Genomic DNA, 19,347 nt, shown 5'->3' on the forward strand with positions numbered 1-19,347 from the left:
GGCATTTTGACAAGCGATCCGAATCACTGATTCGAAACAAAAGATTTGAAGCAGTGTTTTGAAGTCGGCCATCACTAGATATCGTTGAAAAGTCATTATTTAGTTTTTTTGCCGCACCAAAAAATTTCTCTTCGCTTTATAATATTAAGAGAGAACCGCTGAACTCACATGAACTGTTTTAAATATGTTTTGAGTACCCTTCTGGATCGTGAGAAGTTCAATGGCATTGCTGTCTATAGAGGCCTCACTGAGCCATCGGATTTCAACAAAAATAACTTAATTTGTGTTCCAAAGATGAGCAAAGGCCTTATGGGTGTAGAACAACATGAGGGTGAGTTATTAAATTACATTATTTTCATTTTTGGGTGAACTAACCCTTTAAACTCTGAATTTTTCTATACTGCAGCTTCCCATATGCACAAGTACACTTTTGCACAATTTACACTTGTATGCGCATACCCAATGTGCACGAACGGTCATGTGACATGCGTTTTCGACCGTGTAGTGTAGACGGAGATCATTTCTGAAACGCTGTGGAAACGCCAGTGTAGATGAGAAAAACACTGTTTTAAAATAAAAATGCACTAGTGTAAACGGGGCCTATGATTCCATCCAGCTGGAGGATATCAAACATTTTGAGCTGATTTTAGAACGCACATTGTTTTCATTTGTCTTGCGTCTCCTAGCAACGAGGCGCACATTTCTGTGTGAGTTTATTGTGTTTGGAATGACTGGTAGTGAGTGATCCCCAGTCGTTTAGTGTATGATGCCTAGTTTTTCTCTTTAACCATTTTAAACAAAGTCAACAAGATGCCTAGTGTTTTAAAATCTGTTCAGATTTTTGAAGTAGTGTAGTGTTTTCCAGCCTTGAACGTAACCTTGGCATACTGGAGTCAAAAGCCATGGGATGAGCAAATTGACTTTTTTGCTAACACGCTAAAACATTTAATCATATGCCATAACTTCAAAATAGTAGAGGAAGCTTTAAAAAGATCCAATGTCAAAGTCACAAAGCCTCATAAAGAGGATCAACAAGCTGAAAGCCACATGAGGTGAGTGAGTAGGAGCACAAACATTTTTCAAAGAGGGTGCTGGAGGAGGAGGGTGAAACATTTTTGACTCCGCTTGATTATTTCCATGTCAGAATGACATTGGAAATGACAACTTCACTGGCTGACTCTGAGAGATGGACAGCTCTGACGGCACCACAACAGTCAACAGTCGATGAGTTCACCCTCTCCTTTAAAACCAACATGACTGACAGGAAACATGCAGCAATGTTGTTCCATTCATTGAGCTCACAATAGAGCATGAACAATGGAAAGAAACCAACAGAAAAAAAAAAGAGGACAAAAATGCCAGAAAACAACTCTAATGTACTATATAAACCAAGGTTAAATACAAAACAGTTACTAAATGTTGGAACAAGGTTACCGCTGTTGTTTATTGTACATAAAGAAGACGCTTTCGTTTGTAGATGCGTGGCAAAGCAGAACCTTAAATAACAGTCATTAGTAGTCTGCTGACCCGTGAACAACATGTATTTCTATGGATGGGGCAAAGCGGTGCTCGGTTCAAACTCTGAGCCGGTCAAGGTGAAACTGTTCCTCATGAGGCAAAGCGTGTTGAGATGAAGGGAGAGATATAGCGTGCTATTGAAAAACAAGGAGAAAGAGAAAGCAATCAGAGACCAGATGAGTGTGCATCGTGACAGGATCTCCCCAGGGTCAGGAAACAATGTCACCTCCCACACAAAAACACTCTTGGGGTCAGCAGAAAATACACCATGCTGGCCAACATGTTGTCTGACTGAAAATACAAGAAGAGGGTGGGAGAAAATCAGTGAAAGTTGAGCACATTAGAAAATGGGAACATACCGTAGATGTACAGAGATGAGCAAAGCATCATGTGGAGTATGAAAGCAGAACATTTTCACCAACATGAATTTCTGTGCTGGTCCATGTTGGTTTATGGATCAACAACAAAAAGGAGTGTCCACAGAAAAGAAAAGGATAATGGTTTGAAAATCAAGCTTAAAACATTACTCTTTCCCCTGGTTTCACAGACAAAGATTAAGCTAGTCCTAAACTAAAATGCATGTTTGAGCTGTTTTAACTGAAAGCAACTTGCACTGACATATCTTAAACTATGTCAGAGCCATTGTTTTGTCTCAAGATGGACACCAGTAATGTTTTTTTTCTAGGGTATGTTTATAAAAGCTACTTAAATGCCCTAATTGAAATAAGGCCTAATCCTGACTTAGTCCAAGCCCTGCCTGTGAAACCAGGCCTTTGTATTCATGTTGGTTTCAGAAGAAAATACAGTTTTCAAGAAAAGTTATCTAAAAATGATAAATTATAATGCATTTTATATATAACATTTATATAAATATATGAATTAAAACATATAAATAAGTCGGTGTTTGAAATTTAATTAGGCAAATACTTAAGAGTCTATGACTGGATCATTATTGCAGTGATTATTATGTTTCTAGCATGTTATATTTTTGGGAACAGATCGTTTAACCCTAATTGATTGAGTGTGTAGCTTTTCATTTCAACAGCCATGTAGGAAGATGTATCATGGCCATATTCCAGCATGACAAAGCCAAGATTCATCAGGCTCAAATTGTGAAAGAATGGTTGGGAGGGAGTATGAAGAATCGTTTTCACACATAAATTGGCACCTCTGAGTCAAGACCTTAAATGAATAAAATAAATGTTGTGATTATTTATCCATCAAGGTGTGCATAATTTTTGGGTCATGATAATGCAAGAGTCAAGCACTCTGTAAAGTCTACTCCAGCACATCCCAAAGACTTTCAATGAATTTAAAGTGTTAGTTCACCCAAAAATGAAAATTCTGTCATTAATTACTCACCCTCATGTCGTTCCACATCCGTAAGACCTTTGTTCATCTTCGGAACACAAATTAAGATATTTTTGATGACATCTGAGAGTTTTCTGTCTCTCCATAGAGATCCAACGCAACTACCACTCCAAGGTCCAGAAAGGTAGAAAAAAAACATTATTAAAATACTCCATGTGACTCCAGTGGCTTAAACTCAATTTTCTGAAGCGACGTGAGTGCTTTGTTTGTGCAAATAAACATAATTTACCACTTTACTTACAAAAATATTGATCTGCAACACAGGTTCATGAGAGCTTCATGACGCATGCATTTTGTGTTCACGCAAGAGCTGGCATTGTTGCATGAACATGCTTTGGATAATATTATTTTGTAAATAAACTGGTAAATTATGTTTTTTTGCACAAACAAAACACTCAAGTTGCTTAATAAAATTGAATTTAAGCCACTGGAGTCACATGGAGTACTTTAATGATGTTTTTTCTACCTTTCTAGAGGTAGAAAAAAAGGTAGTTGCATTGTATCTCTATGGAGAGACAGATACCTCTCAGACTTCATCAAAAATATCCTAATTTATGTTCCGAAGATGAACGAAGTTCTTACGAATATGTAACGACACGAAGTTGAGTAATTAAGGACAGAAATTTCATTTTTGGGTACACTAATCCTTTAAAGGTATGGACTCAGAGGTGCCATTTTCAAAGGATTCTTCATGTTCCCTCCCAAAAAACATACTCATCATAGATGCATAGTTGCGTTTTAATAATTTTTTTTATATATATAAATTAATAGATGCATACAAAAAATGACTGTGATGTCACTGACCCTGGACTGAAAATACATGGTTGACCAAAGTAAGTCTGGGTGGCCAAGTTAGAGAAGTCGTCTTGGCAGAGCTGCAGTCTCAGAGAACTGAAGGAAATGGAGATGAAGGAAATGAGAAATGGTGTAGATGAATAGGTGGGACGGTAAGGGCAGATAAAATGAACTTCGAAGATGGAATGAAAGAGAGACAGGTGTGCTGCGGAGAATAAAATGACATAATGATGGAGCCACGGAGTGATGGAGGGAAACTCTATAAAAAAAAGGAGTGAAAGGAGAAAATAGTGATGGGTAGAAAGCTGATTTACATCAAGATGGGCATGACTGTAAATGAGAGGCTCCTCTAGGGATTGTGACTAATTAAAGTGTCCTCTTTTAAAAGGGCCGAGATCAGACTGACAGGCAGCTGTTGGGAAATGCTCAGTGTCAGAGGAAACATCCCATTATGCATCGCTTTCACAGACCATCCAACCCGATCCCTAATTACAGTCTGGCCCAGTCAATGTCACTTAGATTCTCAAGCGCCAACACTAATGTGCCATACATACATACATTAAAACATATAAACGCATATACTCTATATGTGCACAGACATCAGACCCTTGTCACTCAACTAGCAGGAAATCAATTTAAAAACGGTCACAGCTACACAAACACACACCGGCATACAAACACACAGTGTTGTTATGATACGTTATGGTTCTTCATCTCTTTCTGCTGACCTCTGAGCGGAGTGAGTTCAAAGGACCCGCACACAATCTCGCACAATCTCGAAATGCTGAAACTAGAGGGGAATTGGATCACCTCTGAGCTGACCCAACCACAGTGACCTGCAGCTCTGTGTGCCCTCTGGTGTTTCAGGGCATCCAATCCTGACCCCTCGTCGTCACCTCGCTCTCTCCCCTGTCTGGTCTGTGCTCGAATCTCCATAAGATCCTGTCAGATCACATCTAATACACCAGAGCGCTGATGAACCATCTCTAGCAGTTTCCTAAATGCTCAAATAGGCAGAAAACGTCCCGTCTGTAGGGCCACACACAGAAAAGTCATTAGAGATGAACCATCTCTAGCGGTTTCCTAAATGCTCAAATAGGCAGAAAACGTCCCGTCTGTAGGGCCACACACAGAAAAGTCATTACGCGTAGTTATATTGTCTTTCATCTAAACACACGCTCTCTCACACACACATACACCTCCTCTTAGTATGCAGCTAACAACATAATTTTTATCTGCATGCCAACACAACAGTCAATATGTATGTATGTATTAAGCAGAAATGTTTTGTCAGTCATTTCAGATCCTGTTTCAAACATATCAGAGCACACACATATGGAGCTATGAATATTCAAAAGGCTTTAAGAGAGGTTTACCTTCTATAGCATATAGTATTATTAGATTTGCATAATGCCATTTCATTTCAACATTTGCAAGGGCAAGGAAATGGATTTCAATTTTTTATTTATTTACTTAAAAAAAAAAATCTGCTTTAGATTATTTACATAGTAGTGACTGTCAAAGGAATGTTCAATACTAAGCTCAATCAATAGCATTATGCTGATTACCGTAAAATTTACATTGAGGCATTTACAATGGACATGAATGGGGAAATTTTTGAAATGTGACACTTCTATTTTTCTATAAACACTTACATTCATTCTCCTGTTAAAACTTGTGTATTATTTGAGATGCAAACTCATTTTATGGTTGTTTTAAGGTGTTAGGTTGTCATTGAAGCTGTAAAATTGAATATAACGTTTCACAGAACAGGTAACTATTTTTTTTCCCACTGAAATCATGTAAATCAGGCATTTTGTATGTTTGTACTTTAGTATGGGGAACACATATTCACTATTAACTATGACTTTTGCCTCAATAAACTCCTAATTTACTGCTTATTAATAGTAAGGTAGATGTTGTAGCATTTAAGTTTAGGTACTGGGTGGGATTAAGGGATGTAGAATAAGGTCACGCAGAATAATATGTGCTTTATAAGTACTAATAAATGGCCAATATTCTAGCAATATGCAAGCTAATAAGCAATTTAAAAGTTAGAATTGTTCCCCATACTAAAGTGTTACCGCATATTGTTCATGTTTTGTCTCTATACCACTGAAACAGTGAATATATTTAACATTCACTTCCATTTTAACTGCCTCACTGTAACCAAGACTTTTTTCTTAAAGAAAAGGAAAAACTAAATTAAATTCATTTTTGTGGTAATCAACTTCAATGTGGTAATCAATAAGTATAACTTGAAACATTCCTTTAAGAAGTCCATTTTCAAAACTTCAAACAAGAAGTCCCAAAAAAGCAACTGTCACATCTGAATCCCAATGTGGACCCCTTCAGAGCAACTCGCAGCTCTCCAACTGACTAAAGCTCTCTCTGTACTCACACACTTGCCTTTAATAATCCAAATGAATGGTAGGCTGGTAATGAAACAGGATAGGTGCAATACGGGAAGATAGTCACCTCACGGGTCAGAGCGCTAATATGTTTTCTACGCTACTCTACATATTCAACAAACCTCATAAAATGAAAGAGAGATGGAAGATAAAGAGCCGAGCACAGACAGTTCAGCATTCATCCCATCATTAAGGCCGGCGCCTTTGAATGCGAGCTTTTGCGCAGAAAGACGGATCCTCTCGAAAAATCTGGCGAAAACTAATTCCATTAAAAAAACAATTACAGAATTGAATCCATGTCCCGCTCTGAGGTCATAACTGCCGCTCACCTCTCCATGGTTACTGTTTGTCTGCGCGTTGAGGTAATTATGGGCTGTTTAGGCGAGACCCCAGTGTTTGTGTAGCAGGCCTCAGTCTCTGCATCTGCATGTTACCACGGCTACCCCTGCGGCTTTGTCTCACCATGACCTGTATAATGAGTGTCACATTAGCAACACAACAAATCAAAACCCACAGCTGTCAGCCATATTGTGTCATCCTCTTTTAATTAATATGATAAGTAATGCTTATTAGACGAGTCTGCTTCTTTATCGCTTTTCAATTTGCGCAAATTTAGGCAAGGCTAGAAAAAAGGGGAAGCAGGGCTTTAGGAGAAAGAGCGTCAATACACGCTGATGTTTTACACCATCCATTACGCTCCACAAACACACACATAACGCCAGCATTAGCGCTCATTCAGAGCCTTCCCTCAATGAAAACTTCCCATTTCCTGCAAATTGGGAATTCTTGTTTTTCATGAGGCAGGAAAAGTTGCTGGAGCTAATCGTGCCTCATTTTTCTGGATGACATCCTGATGTCTTTGAGGAGACGGAAACGTAATCACTGGCCTGTGTCACCTCCACGCTGACACCCGAACCTTTGCTCCTCGAAAAGGAGTGAAGAGCAAGCCCCAGCTGACAGCGGCACATGAGCTTATGAGAGACTGTGATTAAGCGAACGCTGCTAATCAATGGAACATTCACTTGGTTTCCTGCACCACTGCTCATTCCCGACTCGGCCTTAATTGGCCTATTCTCTGGTAAATAAGATGAGTTTGCATCCCACTTCAGCAATTGCCAAAATCACTCACATCCCTGTCTCAAATACACACAACATCCCACGTGCACACATCGAAACATACAAACAAGCGTCGACTGGATCTGCATGGTCCAGCAGGATACATATACACCTTCAAAGAGACACACACAGAGAGAAAGTTTCTGTGGTGGAGGGAAAGAGGGAGAAAATGAGAGATGGAGAGCTAAAATAGAGTGTGTATTTTCTTTGGCGGTCAAATTGAATTTGATTAGTGTTCAAAAACTGAGGACCCTTGGATATAGCAACGTTTGCACAATCAATTGGGAGAAAATGTGACCTGAGGTAAGGACAAAATTAACTGAAATTAAGGCCTCCTTGAAGTTTGCTAAATGCTTAGATTATATTTCATTATGGAGTCAAATTCTCTTCCAGGACAAATGCACCGCTAAAGCACCACCTACAAACAGAACAGAGAACTTCACAACTGCACAACTTATCATTTTCATCTTTTTCTTGCTACTTCAACCACTCCTTATGTTCCAACTAGAGCACTTGGAGTTTCTTCCAATTACTGACAAATACTGTACACACTTAAACGGTCTTGATCTATTAATTTATTCAAAAATACATTCAAATGCAATTCACACGTACAATGACCCGAATACACCTATTTTATGATGAGAATGTTTTTAATTTCTGTATTAAAAATCATTTAAATATTTTTAGGGGCATAAATTGTCAGGGCGATACTTTTACAAATATTATTCTATTCTACTCTAAGTAGTTCGGCACACTCTTGTATTATTATCATCATTTCTTAATAAATGCAATAATATTTTAACAAAACTTCTGTCCATCAAACCAAAGTCATGTGGTGCAAGCAACAAGAAGAAAAAAAACGGTAACACTTTAACTCATATAAATTATTAACTATGACTTTTACCTCAATAAACTCCTAAATTACTGTTTATTAATCATTATTAAGGTAGTTGTTAAGTTTAGGTATTGGGTATGATTAAGAATATAGATTAAGGTCATGCAGAATAAGGCTTTAATATGTGCTTAATACTAATAAATAGCCAGTATTCTAGTAATATGCATGCTAATAAGCAACTAGTTAAAATACCCTAAAATAGTGTTACCAAAAAATTATATTATAGAGAGAATACCAGCAGATCCTCATTGACCTAATGACATCACAAGGTTAGGTCAGGTTGGAAAATATAATAATAATAATAATAATAATAATAATAATTCATGATACTTGTAAAAAAAAAAAAATAGTCACTTTACATTAGGGACTAATTCTCATTATTAACTAACTATTAACTACAACTTTTGCCTCAATAAACTCCTAATTACTGCTTATTAGTTAGAAAGGTTAGTAATGTAGTTGTTAAGTTTAGGTATTGGGTAGTATTAAGAGGTGTAGAATATGGTCATGCAGAATAAGCCATTAATATGTGCTTCATAAGTACTAATAAACAGCCAAACTCCTAGTAATATGTATGCTAATAAGCAACTAGTTAATAGTGAGAATTGGACCCTAAACTGTTACCAAAAAAATATTTTTTTATCCTAAAAAAAATCTATTTACAGCTTTTGAAAATAATAATTAAAATGAGTACGCTCATATGTATCATGGTATAAAGAAATACATTAAGCCCTCTTATCACTTGATAGTTACACCATATGACCATAGTTTTTCAAAACCATACGAATACAGAAAAGTACATTTCTAATTAGTATTTAAATTAGATTTTCTGTTTCTTAGAGTACGTGTCATTAACCCTTTGACCTAAACAATTTAAGGCTCGAAAGTTTTCCAACCTCTTCAACCAAATAAAGCCATTTAGCTTCACGTTAGCGAAATGTCCACTACATCAATTAAACGCCATGTTGTTTAACCAGTTTTGAGATAAACAAATAAATGAAGCGAAAAATCACCAAATCCTGTAAATTGCACTGTCTGTGCTGCAGTGACAGAAATGTAAGTGTCACTCAATTTAAGAGAACAGCACTTGTGTCGAAATAGACGCCATTACAGTCCTCTCCATGTAGCACCATTGACTCAGAGCGTCCTCTCTGACAGGTTTGTGTGAGTGTGGATGTGTGTATTCGCTCTGACAGGTAAAGTGATGGCAGCGCACACCTCCCCTCTCACTGTCAACAACCCTCAGCATTCAAGAGCACACTAAACACCATTACAGATAAAACACGCGTAAATATTAGTGCAGTGAGTGTGAGTATATGTGGGGTGCCAGCGCCCTGAAACAAAACAGGCAGACTGTAAGGTCCACGCGAGTAAAACGCCTCACTTAAATGTCGTACTGAGCTTAGTTTCCTTAAGCAGGTCAGGGTCAAACCCTATAGCAGAGCTTCGGTGGGTGTCGTGGGTGCAGTGCACCAATGGCCAACAAAGCAGACAGTATTTGAAATATATAGAGATATTATTTCAAGTAAAAAGATAGCTTTAGCTAAAGATTTTATGAACAATTTGGACTATTTTACACTTGATATGGGCTTAGTCAAATTTCTGCCACCTAATCCAGGCTTTCTTTCTTTTTTCTCCCATACCCAAAAGGCAAGCTGAGAAAAAATGAAATAACTTTGTTTATAAAACCACATTTGTATTAAAAACATATCTTTTCGAATTTGCGGAAAGATATCTTATTTCATGAGAGGGAAAAATATTACAGCACATTCAGAAAAATAAAGCAAAGGACATCTAGGCTGACCATCTGTAAAACTTGCCTAATGATCTGATTGTGAACTCCAGGCTGATTTCAAAATGGTTAATTGACTGTACTTTGAATACTGGATTCAGTGTTAATGTGGATGAACAGAAGACAGATTTTAGTAAGAAAAACGCTTACACTGGTGTCAGACTACTGTAATATTTTCTAACATGAATAACAAAGCAGAGCAGGTATTAACCAGAAATAGCATGAATGACAGTGGGGAAAACATGATTAATATTAACACCTTTGTGTGAGCTCTTATTAAAATGACTGTCCTTGAAAAATAAATAAATTATTTAAAAACTCTTGCAAAGGCAAGTGCCATTTAAAACTAAAAGAGAAATGTACCACTCTTGTACTCACTTTTGTGTCAAAAAAGAATGATCTCTCACCATATAGGCATATATATATACATATATATATATATATATATATATATATATATATATATATATATATATATATATATATATATATATATATGCCTATATGGTGAGAGATCATTCTTTTTTGACACAAAAGTGAGTACAAGAGTGGTACATTTAAAGTGTAACCCAAATAAAGTGTAACCCAATATTTTTGTCCAAAACAATGTTTTAATATTTCTGTTATCTTTTAAATTTTGCCATTTCTTAAATTGTTTTGTGCTTCATAAGCGCTGTAATGTTTTAATTGATGAAAATCTTATAATCCTGTTTACTCCATAAAGTGTGACAACATGCCCCTGCTGTCAACATGTATCCAATAAATCTGCTTTCAATAACAGTGGAAATATTCAATAGATTCTTTTTGAAGCCGAAATATAAGCATGACAATCATGAGTCTATCTTGGGAAATATCCACTTGTTAGACATTAAATATAATTATAAGATTTACTTACATAAGCACATTTTAATATTGTTCAGTACAATATATTGACCATTTTCCATCTATTTCCTCATTTCAGCTATTTGATATGGGCTTTGTCAAACTCCTGGCACTTGCATCTAATCCAGGCTCTCTCTTTTTTTCTCACATACCCAAAAATTAAATAACTTTTAATATTTATAAAACCACATTTCTATTAAAAACATATCTTTTCAAATTCGCTAAAAGATATCTAATTTCATAATAGGGGAAATTAAATGAATTTGAATGCACAAAGTATTGTTTAACAGATAGAAATCAAAAAGTTAATATTACGTCTAAGATCATGCAATGATAATTAATATATTATATTATATGGACACACTGATCACTGACTGCACAGAAAAAAATTGAGGAAAGAAAGCGAATATGGAATGTGTGCTTAAACCAGATAAACCTGTAACCCATTGTACTTCTAGCCAGAAGAAAAAATACTAGTACACCTCATCCAATACTGACTCAACCACAAGAGAAGAGACAAATTAGTGAAGCAATTCACACAAACTGGCAAATAATGCTATCAACATCACATCAGAAAGTCAGCAGACCTCCACTAATTCTCTCCCTACATGTGAAAAGACAGACAAAAGGAGATAAATGTTAGAGAGGTAATAGTCATACATCATCTCCCTTACACACACATGCCGTCAATAGGACTGCGAGGTCTTGACGCTAATCACTGGTGTTAGATAAAACTGTGAGGGTTAATGGTCCATATGGCCGTGCAGCACATGAAGGATCAAGATAGCAGCCAGGCCTCTGTATCACTGCCCTCAACAAATCCATCCCTCGCTCTCTCAGTGTTGGAGGGCAGAGGACTTGTTAGGTGGGGGCAATCGATTCAAGCAGAGAGCACTCTTTTACAGCCCAACATTCAAAGCTGCAAAACTTATTGTAAAGTCAGCGGCTGAAAGGGAGGGAGTCTCGCCCTAAAGCGCTCCCTTTTGTACCCCTGTCACCTTCGTTCCAGATTTATAATGCTCTATTACAAAAGTGTGCATCGAAGCCCTATTCAATTAGCCTATCAAATTCTTTATGGCCAGATTGTGAATGGGTTATCAGAGTTGGAGATAAGAGAATTTACAGAGCTCGTAATGATTCACAACAAAAGGGTTTGCGCACGCTGTGTGCTGCCTGCACCTTTATTAAGAAAACAAATAACCTATCCAAAATTAAATCATGCATAATACGCTTTGAAACACAGGAAAGCAATATTACGCAACAGTTAGATGCAAATTTGATAGATGCTTATTCATTTGAACGGCACATTAGAAGTCGTGTCTATATATTATATTATACACACACATAATGTATAAAGTATGATATATTTATATAGGCTGTATATGGTTTATAAAATACTTTGGGTAACACTTTATTTTAGGGCCTTTTGCTTATTAGCATGCATATTAATAGAATATTGGCTATTTATTAGTAGCACATATTAATGCTTTGTTCTGCATGACCTTACTCTACATTCTTAATCCTACTCAATACCTAACTTAACAACTACCTTACTATTAATAAGTTGTAAATTATGAGTTTATTGAGGGAAAAGTCATGTTACCATACTTGAATATATTATTTAATATACTAACTTCAAGTTGTTGTATAAATATATTAATAAAGATGAATAACTATTTAAAATGTATATCATTAACTGGCCTTATTTAATAGAACAGCATATTCATATATATATAGTATAGTAGAATACTATGAAAAATTGATATTTTACAGGAAATTATCTCACTTAGGCACACACACACACACGGACAGACCTCAGGCCAGCTTTGACATTCATATTCAAACCATAGCTCCGCATGTCTCAATTCTGAATGACAAATAGACTGTGACGACTAGAAAATAGCACTCAATTTCCTTTTCACTAATGCAGCCAATACACTGTCCCTTGGATCGATGGAGATGCGGCGTGAGACGCTGACCATTACTGTGATTGAATCTCCACTTTGACGCTCTAATATAGAAGAGAGACTGTGGTACTTTAAGCACAGCGCCTCTTTTAGGCCGAGGAGATGGATTAATACAGTCTCTTTGCTATGAAAGATGGCCCAGCTCTGTATAGCAGATCTGTCTCTGCTAATGCGCATCACATATAAAAATACACTCGCTAAGTAAAGCAGCGAGCTGGCAGTCAGAGCTGATGTCAATTTAAACAAGAAGTAAAAGCACATGCAAACACTCATGCCAAAAAAAATGTGCATGACCCGTGACCCTGTCAAGCTGCATATATAGTGTGTGCAAGCAAAGGAAAGGATATCTGCAACAAAAAAAAAAAAGAAAATGCAAAATGCCTGGAGTATTTACCTGAGAGGGAGTGGTTGACATTTGGACATCTGTCAATCACATATTCAATAGTAGAGCCCGATAGTGGGTATGGGACTTTGTTGTCATGGATACGGCTGTAGGTAAAAATGTGCAGCCTGCTGGGTCATTCCTTTGACTGCGCCGTTTGCAGAGGCCCTGCATCCTCATTCAGGTAGCAGCCAGGGGCATGTTCCCATGCCAACGCCCATCTATTTGTGAATGTAAAACCAGGTAGTAAGAAACAGGATGATTCTTTCCTTTCACCCATGTCTGTATGTCACATCCTGTGTGTTTTAAATATATCTGGTGTGTGATAAGAAGCCATATCTCAGATACATTAAAGGGAGGTGGCAGTGAACAATAGCACATATAATGGTGAGAGAATACTTGATGTTATATTTGAATGAATATTATCTTGAGTTAAACATATATTAAGATTATTTATCTGCTCAATCATGGTTGAATCTTGGGAAGATTTGAAATTCAAAGTGCTTTAATTAAATCTGTTTTTTTTTTTTTTTTCTCCTCATAGTCTGTTAATTTGTTTTAAGGCACAGTGTTTACTCTTCCCATTTCTTTTTTCTTCTTTTTTTCGGATTATTGATTCAATTTTTGATGTTTAATTGTAAATTTAATCTAATCTTAATTAACTACAATAATGACATTTGCACTTTTGGTAATGTACGTTGTGTTATTTTTGCTGAATAAACAAAGGGAAAGAAAGGCTGTACCTGAGGCGGTGTTAATTATAGGGCAACATAATCATGTAGGCCTATCTTTTTTTTTCCTTCAAGATTTTTTGACAAGTTTTAATTAGTTACTCTGTCTTTAAAGTCCCGCATGTACTCAAAATTGGCATTTGCCAAATAAATAGGCAACCATTCAACCTTTATAAAGCGAGTATCATATTATATGTGAAGTCTCTTATAACAGTCTTGCGCGCCCTCTACGGGATCAAGCCAGCTACTGCACTTTACCTGTTAAAGGGATAGTTCACACAAAAAGGACCATTCTGTCAATTTACTCACTATCAAGCTGTTCCAAACATTGACCTTCTTTTACCATTTTCTTCTGTTGTGTGGAAAATAGAAGCAGTGAAAGTAAACGATGACTGAGGCTGCCAGTGCATGAGATTTCTTGCGTGTTTCACAGGTTTGGAACTACACAAGCATGAGTAAATGATGAACGAATGATCATTTCTGTGTGAATTACCCCCTTAACAGTAACACACAGCTTAACAAAAACTTGACAATATATCAATAAAAACCCAATAACTACACAGGTTCATTTAAAATGTACAATAGTTCTTTAAAAGACACCATTTAACTGTGATATTTGTAGTAAGCCAAGTGACATGCAAACAGTAGTCTGTAGATTATTTGATAAATTGGGAGAGGGGACAGTTAAAATGGGATTAATATCTCTCTCTCTCTTCTCTCTCTCACTCATATGTGTTATATATATATATATATATCTCAAGACGATCTGCTGAAGTTCAAACTGAGCATCAGAATGGGGATGAAAGGTGATTTAAGTCACTTTGAACATGGCATGGCTGTTGGTGACAGATAGGCTGGTCTGAGTATTTCAGAAACTGCTGATCTACTGGGAATTTCTATAGGATTTACAGAGAATGGTCAGAAAAAGAAAATATCTGGCAGTTCTGTGAGGGAAAATGCCTTGTTGCCAGAGGTCAGAGGAGAATGACCAGACTGGTTTGAGCTGATAGAAAGGCAACAGTGACTCAACCACTCGTTACACCCGAGGTCTGCAGAAGAGCATCTCTGAAAGCAGATGAGCTACAACAGCAGAAGACCACAACAGGTGTCACTCCTGTCAGCTAAGAACAGGAAACTTAGGCTCCAAAATGGGAGTATAAAAGATTGGGGGGAAAAAAGTTGCCTGGACTGATGAGTCTCGATTTCTGGTGTGATATTTAGATTGTAGGGTCAGAATTTGGAGTAAATGACATGAAAGTATCCTTGTATCAACGATTCAGGCTGGTGGTGGCGGTCTAAAGGTGTGGGGGATGTTTTCTTGCCACACTTTGAGCCCCTAGTACCAATTGAGCATCGTTTAAACGCCTTTATGACCACAGTGCACCCATCTTCTAATGGCTACTTCCAGCATGATAACACAGCAAAGCTCAAATCATCTCAAATTAGTTTCTTAAACATGACAATGAGTTCACTAAACTCAAATGGCCTCCACAGTCACCATAGAGCACCTTTGGGATGTGGGGGAACGGAAGATTCACATAATGGATGTGCAGCCGTCAAATCTGCAGCAAATGTGTGATGCTATCATTGACCAAATATGGACCAAAATCTCTGAGGAATGTTTCCAGCACCTTGTTCAATCTAAGCCACGAAGAATTAAAGGATTAGTCCAATTTCAAATAAAATTTTCCTGATAATGTACTCACCCCCATGTCATCCAAGATGTTCATGTCTTTCTTTCGTCAGTCGAAAAGAAATGAAGGTTTTTGATGAAAACATTCCAGGATTATTCTCCTTTTAGTGGACTTCAATGGAGCCCAAACAGTTGAAGGTCATAATTACAGTTAAGTGCAGCTTCAAAGGGCTTTAAATGATACCAGATGAGGAATAAGGGTCTTATTTAATGAAACGATCTGTCATTTTCGAAAAAAAATGTAAATGTATATGCTTTATATAAATAAAATGATTGCCTTGTACATGCTTCCGCTTTCTGTATTCTTCAAAAAGCTTACGCCGTATGTCCTACGCCTTCCCTATTCTACTTACGAAAAAAAAAAACTAAACTGGCACCGCGTTCGTTCCTTAAGTTGAATAGGGAAGGCGTAGGACATACGGCGTAAGCTTTTTGAAGAATACGGAAAGCGGAAGCACGTACAAGGCGATCATTTGTGTTTATAAAGCATATACAGCCCTTTGAAGCTGCACTGAAACTGTAATTTTGACCTTCAACCGTTTGGGCTCCATTGAAGTCCACTAAAAGGAGAATAATCCTGGAATGTTTTCATCAAAAACCTTCATTTCTTTTCAACTGACGAAAGAAAGACATGAACATCTTGGATGACATGGGGGTGAGTAAATTATTTTATATATTATGTTTATTTGAAAGTGGACTAATCCTTTAAGGCAGTTCTGAAGACAACCCGGTACTAGCAAGGTGTATGCTACTTAATAAAGTGGCCTGTGTGTGTGTGTGTTTATGACATATCAAGACACAAATTTGTATAATGACATGGGTATGACATAGGCATTACAAGGAGAGGGTGACATATGAAGACATGTCCCCACTTTTCAAAAGGCTTATAAATCATACAGAATGAGTTTTTGTGAGAAAGCAAAAATGTGCCCAGTTTTCTGTGATGGGTAGGTTTAGGTGTAGGGGTTTGTACAGTATAAAAACCATTACGTCTATGGAATGTCCCCACAATTCACAAAAACAAACCTGCGTGTGCGTCTGTGTACAAATTAAAGTAACTAATTAAATGTCAATAAGTTAGGTACACCAAGTTACTAAATCACAACCGTTTAAAAACATTGCTTTCAGACATGCTTTTAAAAATATAACTTGCTACAGAACACATGCATTTACACGAAATTATGAGGAAATCGCACATTTACACCGAATTTGGAGAGGGTACAAAGCCAGCTCAAAAGCATTAACTTGCCTGTGTAAAAACGCCTCAATTTGAAGTTGTTTGATCAGTCGCTTATGACGCCTACATCTTCCATCCTGAACCTGTGCTGCGCTTTACGTCCTCGAGTTTCTCATGGAGCAACGCTGCCACCTGCTGTTGAGCTCCGGTACGGACTCAGTTTGTGACTTGACGGTCTGACTGACAGGAAAATTACGTTCGAGACTTTTCAGTGGTATCAGTCGTAAACGGTTAAACGCATTCAGATCTATATTTGAATGTGAAATATGCATCTTTAGTTTTCAAGCGGTTGAAAGTGTTTCTGTCTAAAAGTCTGCAAAGTTGTGAATATGAAAACAAGACGAGTGGGCTGAGAAATGATCCTTCGCTTGAAGCGCTGTTGTCAAAGTTTAACTGGCGCTTATTAAGTGCCTCAGCGCCAATATAGGTGCTGTTGATTAAAGAGAGAACTTAACCGATTTTCTTCCTCATTAGCATCTAAATCTCTCAATAAGTTGTCAGACAGACTCTTTTGAAAACTCAAGTAAATTAGCTTTTCAAGTAGGCTATACACACGCGGTAAAACACTCAATATTACCACAACAAGCATAAAGACTCACGTATTGTTGATAGCTGGTGATTTATTTGAGTGTCATCAAGCAGCATCACCACAAGTTCTTATATAAAAAAAATCCACTCATGAAAATGACACAAGTCTTCATAGCACCAGTTGCAGGAGCTCCTCTAAATTTCGATCATGACAGTTGAAAACTTCATGCCACAAGTACCTATATCTTGTTTAATACCGAGTCCTTGATTATTTGAAAAAGCTCCCAAGTAACATAAGATGGAAACAAGCTTGACAAATCTCATCTCCACGGTTAGTTCCAAAGTAGAAGAGCAAGAAAGAAGTGATGGCAAATTTTCACGTATTAAGTTGGAAAAGGAACATCACAGACCTCCAGGTCCACTAAAAGAGTAATGCTATTCCTTAATAATCTAGTAGACACTTGTGTCCAGTGGCAATCCTATCCTGAAGTTCAAGATCCAACTTGTCCAGTTGCCCTTTGACCGCAACTCTTCACACATACCATCCTACTTCAGATAATCCACTACTTTTCCCAAGACAGACGAGTTTTGGGAGCAGAATCCAACGTTGTCCCGAAGTTCTCAAGAATATATAGCTTTGCTCAGAAGAAAGAAGAGGGGAGGGGAATGTAAGAGCAAACGGAAAACCTGACAGGTCAAAACACAAGGGAAGACCGGAGGCCTTCGAGAAAGGTCGAACTCACCCAGGAACTGTAGGAAGAAGCCATATGGAAAGGAAAAAGGAAGAGCATGAGGGAAATGAGGAGAGCATGTCAAGAGCGTGAGCGAAATAGTGAGAGACAGAGAGAAACTGGTGGTTACCAGAACCACCCACTGTGCAGACTGCAAATGAAGAGTCCAGGACCAATCCTTCCCTCCCCTCATTCACAAAGCCATAGTCCTGCACTGCCTTCTAGCCTTTCCACAGCATGAATATATTACTAGCCACACAATGACGTTGCTTATTGTTTATGAATTACTGGCCTGCCTGACAACAAAGGCTATTTTCATAAGAAAACTCTAATTCATTTCAGTTCCTATTTGATTAGAGGCAGAAGAAAAGAAGCCCTTCGGTCATAGCCCCCAGAGGACTGTTTTTATTCAGTCCGTATGAATAGGGCTTTATTGCTCTTCTTTTCAAAAGCTGACGGGGAAAAGCTTTTAGAGTTAAACATTGACGAAAAATTATTGGGCGGCTGTTTTTGTGCAATAACAAACCCCTTCAAAAGGACACTGAGCTCTTATCCTTCCACCACTCACTCACTCTTTTCTCTTTCTTTTTTGGCAAATTGTAAAGCCTGGAAATTAATGACAGACAGTAGCAAAAGAGGGAGAGAGAGAGAGAGAGAGAGAGAGAGAGAGCAAAAGAGAGAGACCATCTCAGCCACAATGCATGTCAAATCTAAATGATCACAGGCTACTGAATAGAAAAAAGGAGAGAAAGAAAGGGAAAGACAGGGTCTTAGACAAGCGAGTGTGTGTGTGTGTGTGTGTGTGTGTGTGTGTGCTTGTGTGTATAGTCTGGTCAAAAGCTAATTGATTCCATGTCCACAGAGTCCTGCCGTCCCTTTCGCATTGCAACGACATGTAATGTGCTTTAACTGTTACCATAAAGAGGCTGTTATTACCTGGGAGTCAAACTTTTTGTCAGCAATAACAGGTTGTTAAACTGCACACCCATTATGTCCTAAACTCAGACTTCAAACCAACATAAACACAATTAATGCAGGCTTGAAGCATATTCAGTGACAAACCGTGATATATTTTACTGATAATGGCAAGGAAGCGCAAGTTGTGTCCTTTCCACAAAACCAAAGCGACGCTGAAAGCGACACCCGTCTTCCAAACTCAATATGCTGTAAAAAGAGAAGCGAACCGCAGAGAACAAAAATGAAAAGGCCAACCTGGCATTTATCTGCGGGTTTTATCTATACACTAAAGGATAAATCAGGATAAATCAGGGCTTCCTTTTATCAGGAGGGCATTATGC

General features: G+C 37.6%; 1 protein-coding gene across 5 annotated transcripts in view; it reads right to left on the minus strand.

Moving 5' to 3' along the window:
- The window catches only part of sox1a (SRY-box transcription factor 1a), a 118,306-nt gene extending 99,258 nt beyond the window's left edge, over nt 1-19,048 (minus strand). For 2 of the 5 annotated variants that reach the window (XR_007185363.1, XR_007185361.1), the window contains exons 1-2: nt 17,390-18,672; nt 13,142-13,350 (exon numbers count right to left, since the gene is read on the minus strand). The gene's annotated coding sequence lies outside the window, so the exon portion shown is untranslated. Of the gene's footprint in view, nt 1-340; nt 1,810-13,141; nt 13,351-17,389 lie in introns of those variants that run through there. The other 3 variants (XR_007185380.1, XR_007185381.1, XR_007185376.1) reach the window with 3 other exon arrangements.
- Between the last annotated feature and the right edge of the window lie 299 nt (nt 19,049-19,347).

Source organism: Megalobrama amblycephala, linkage group LG6, assembly GCF_018812025.1.
Source record: "Megalobrama amblycephala isolate DHTTF-2021 linkage group LG6, ASM1881202v1, whole genome shotgun sequence".
NCBI classification, from domain to species: Eukaryota; Metazoa; Chordata; class Actinopteri; order Cypriniformes; family Xenocyprididae; genus Megalobrama; species Megalobrama amblycephala.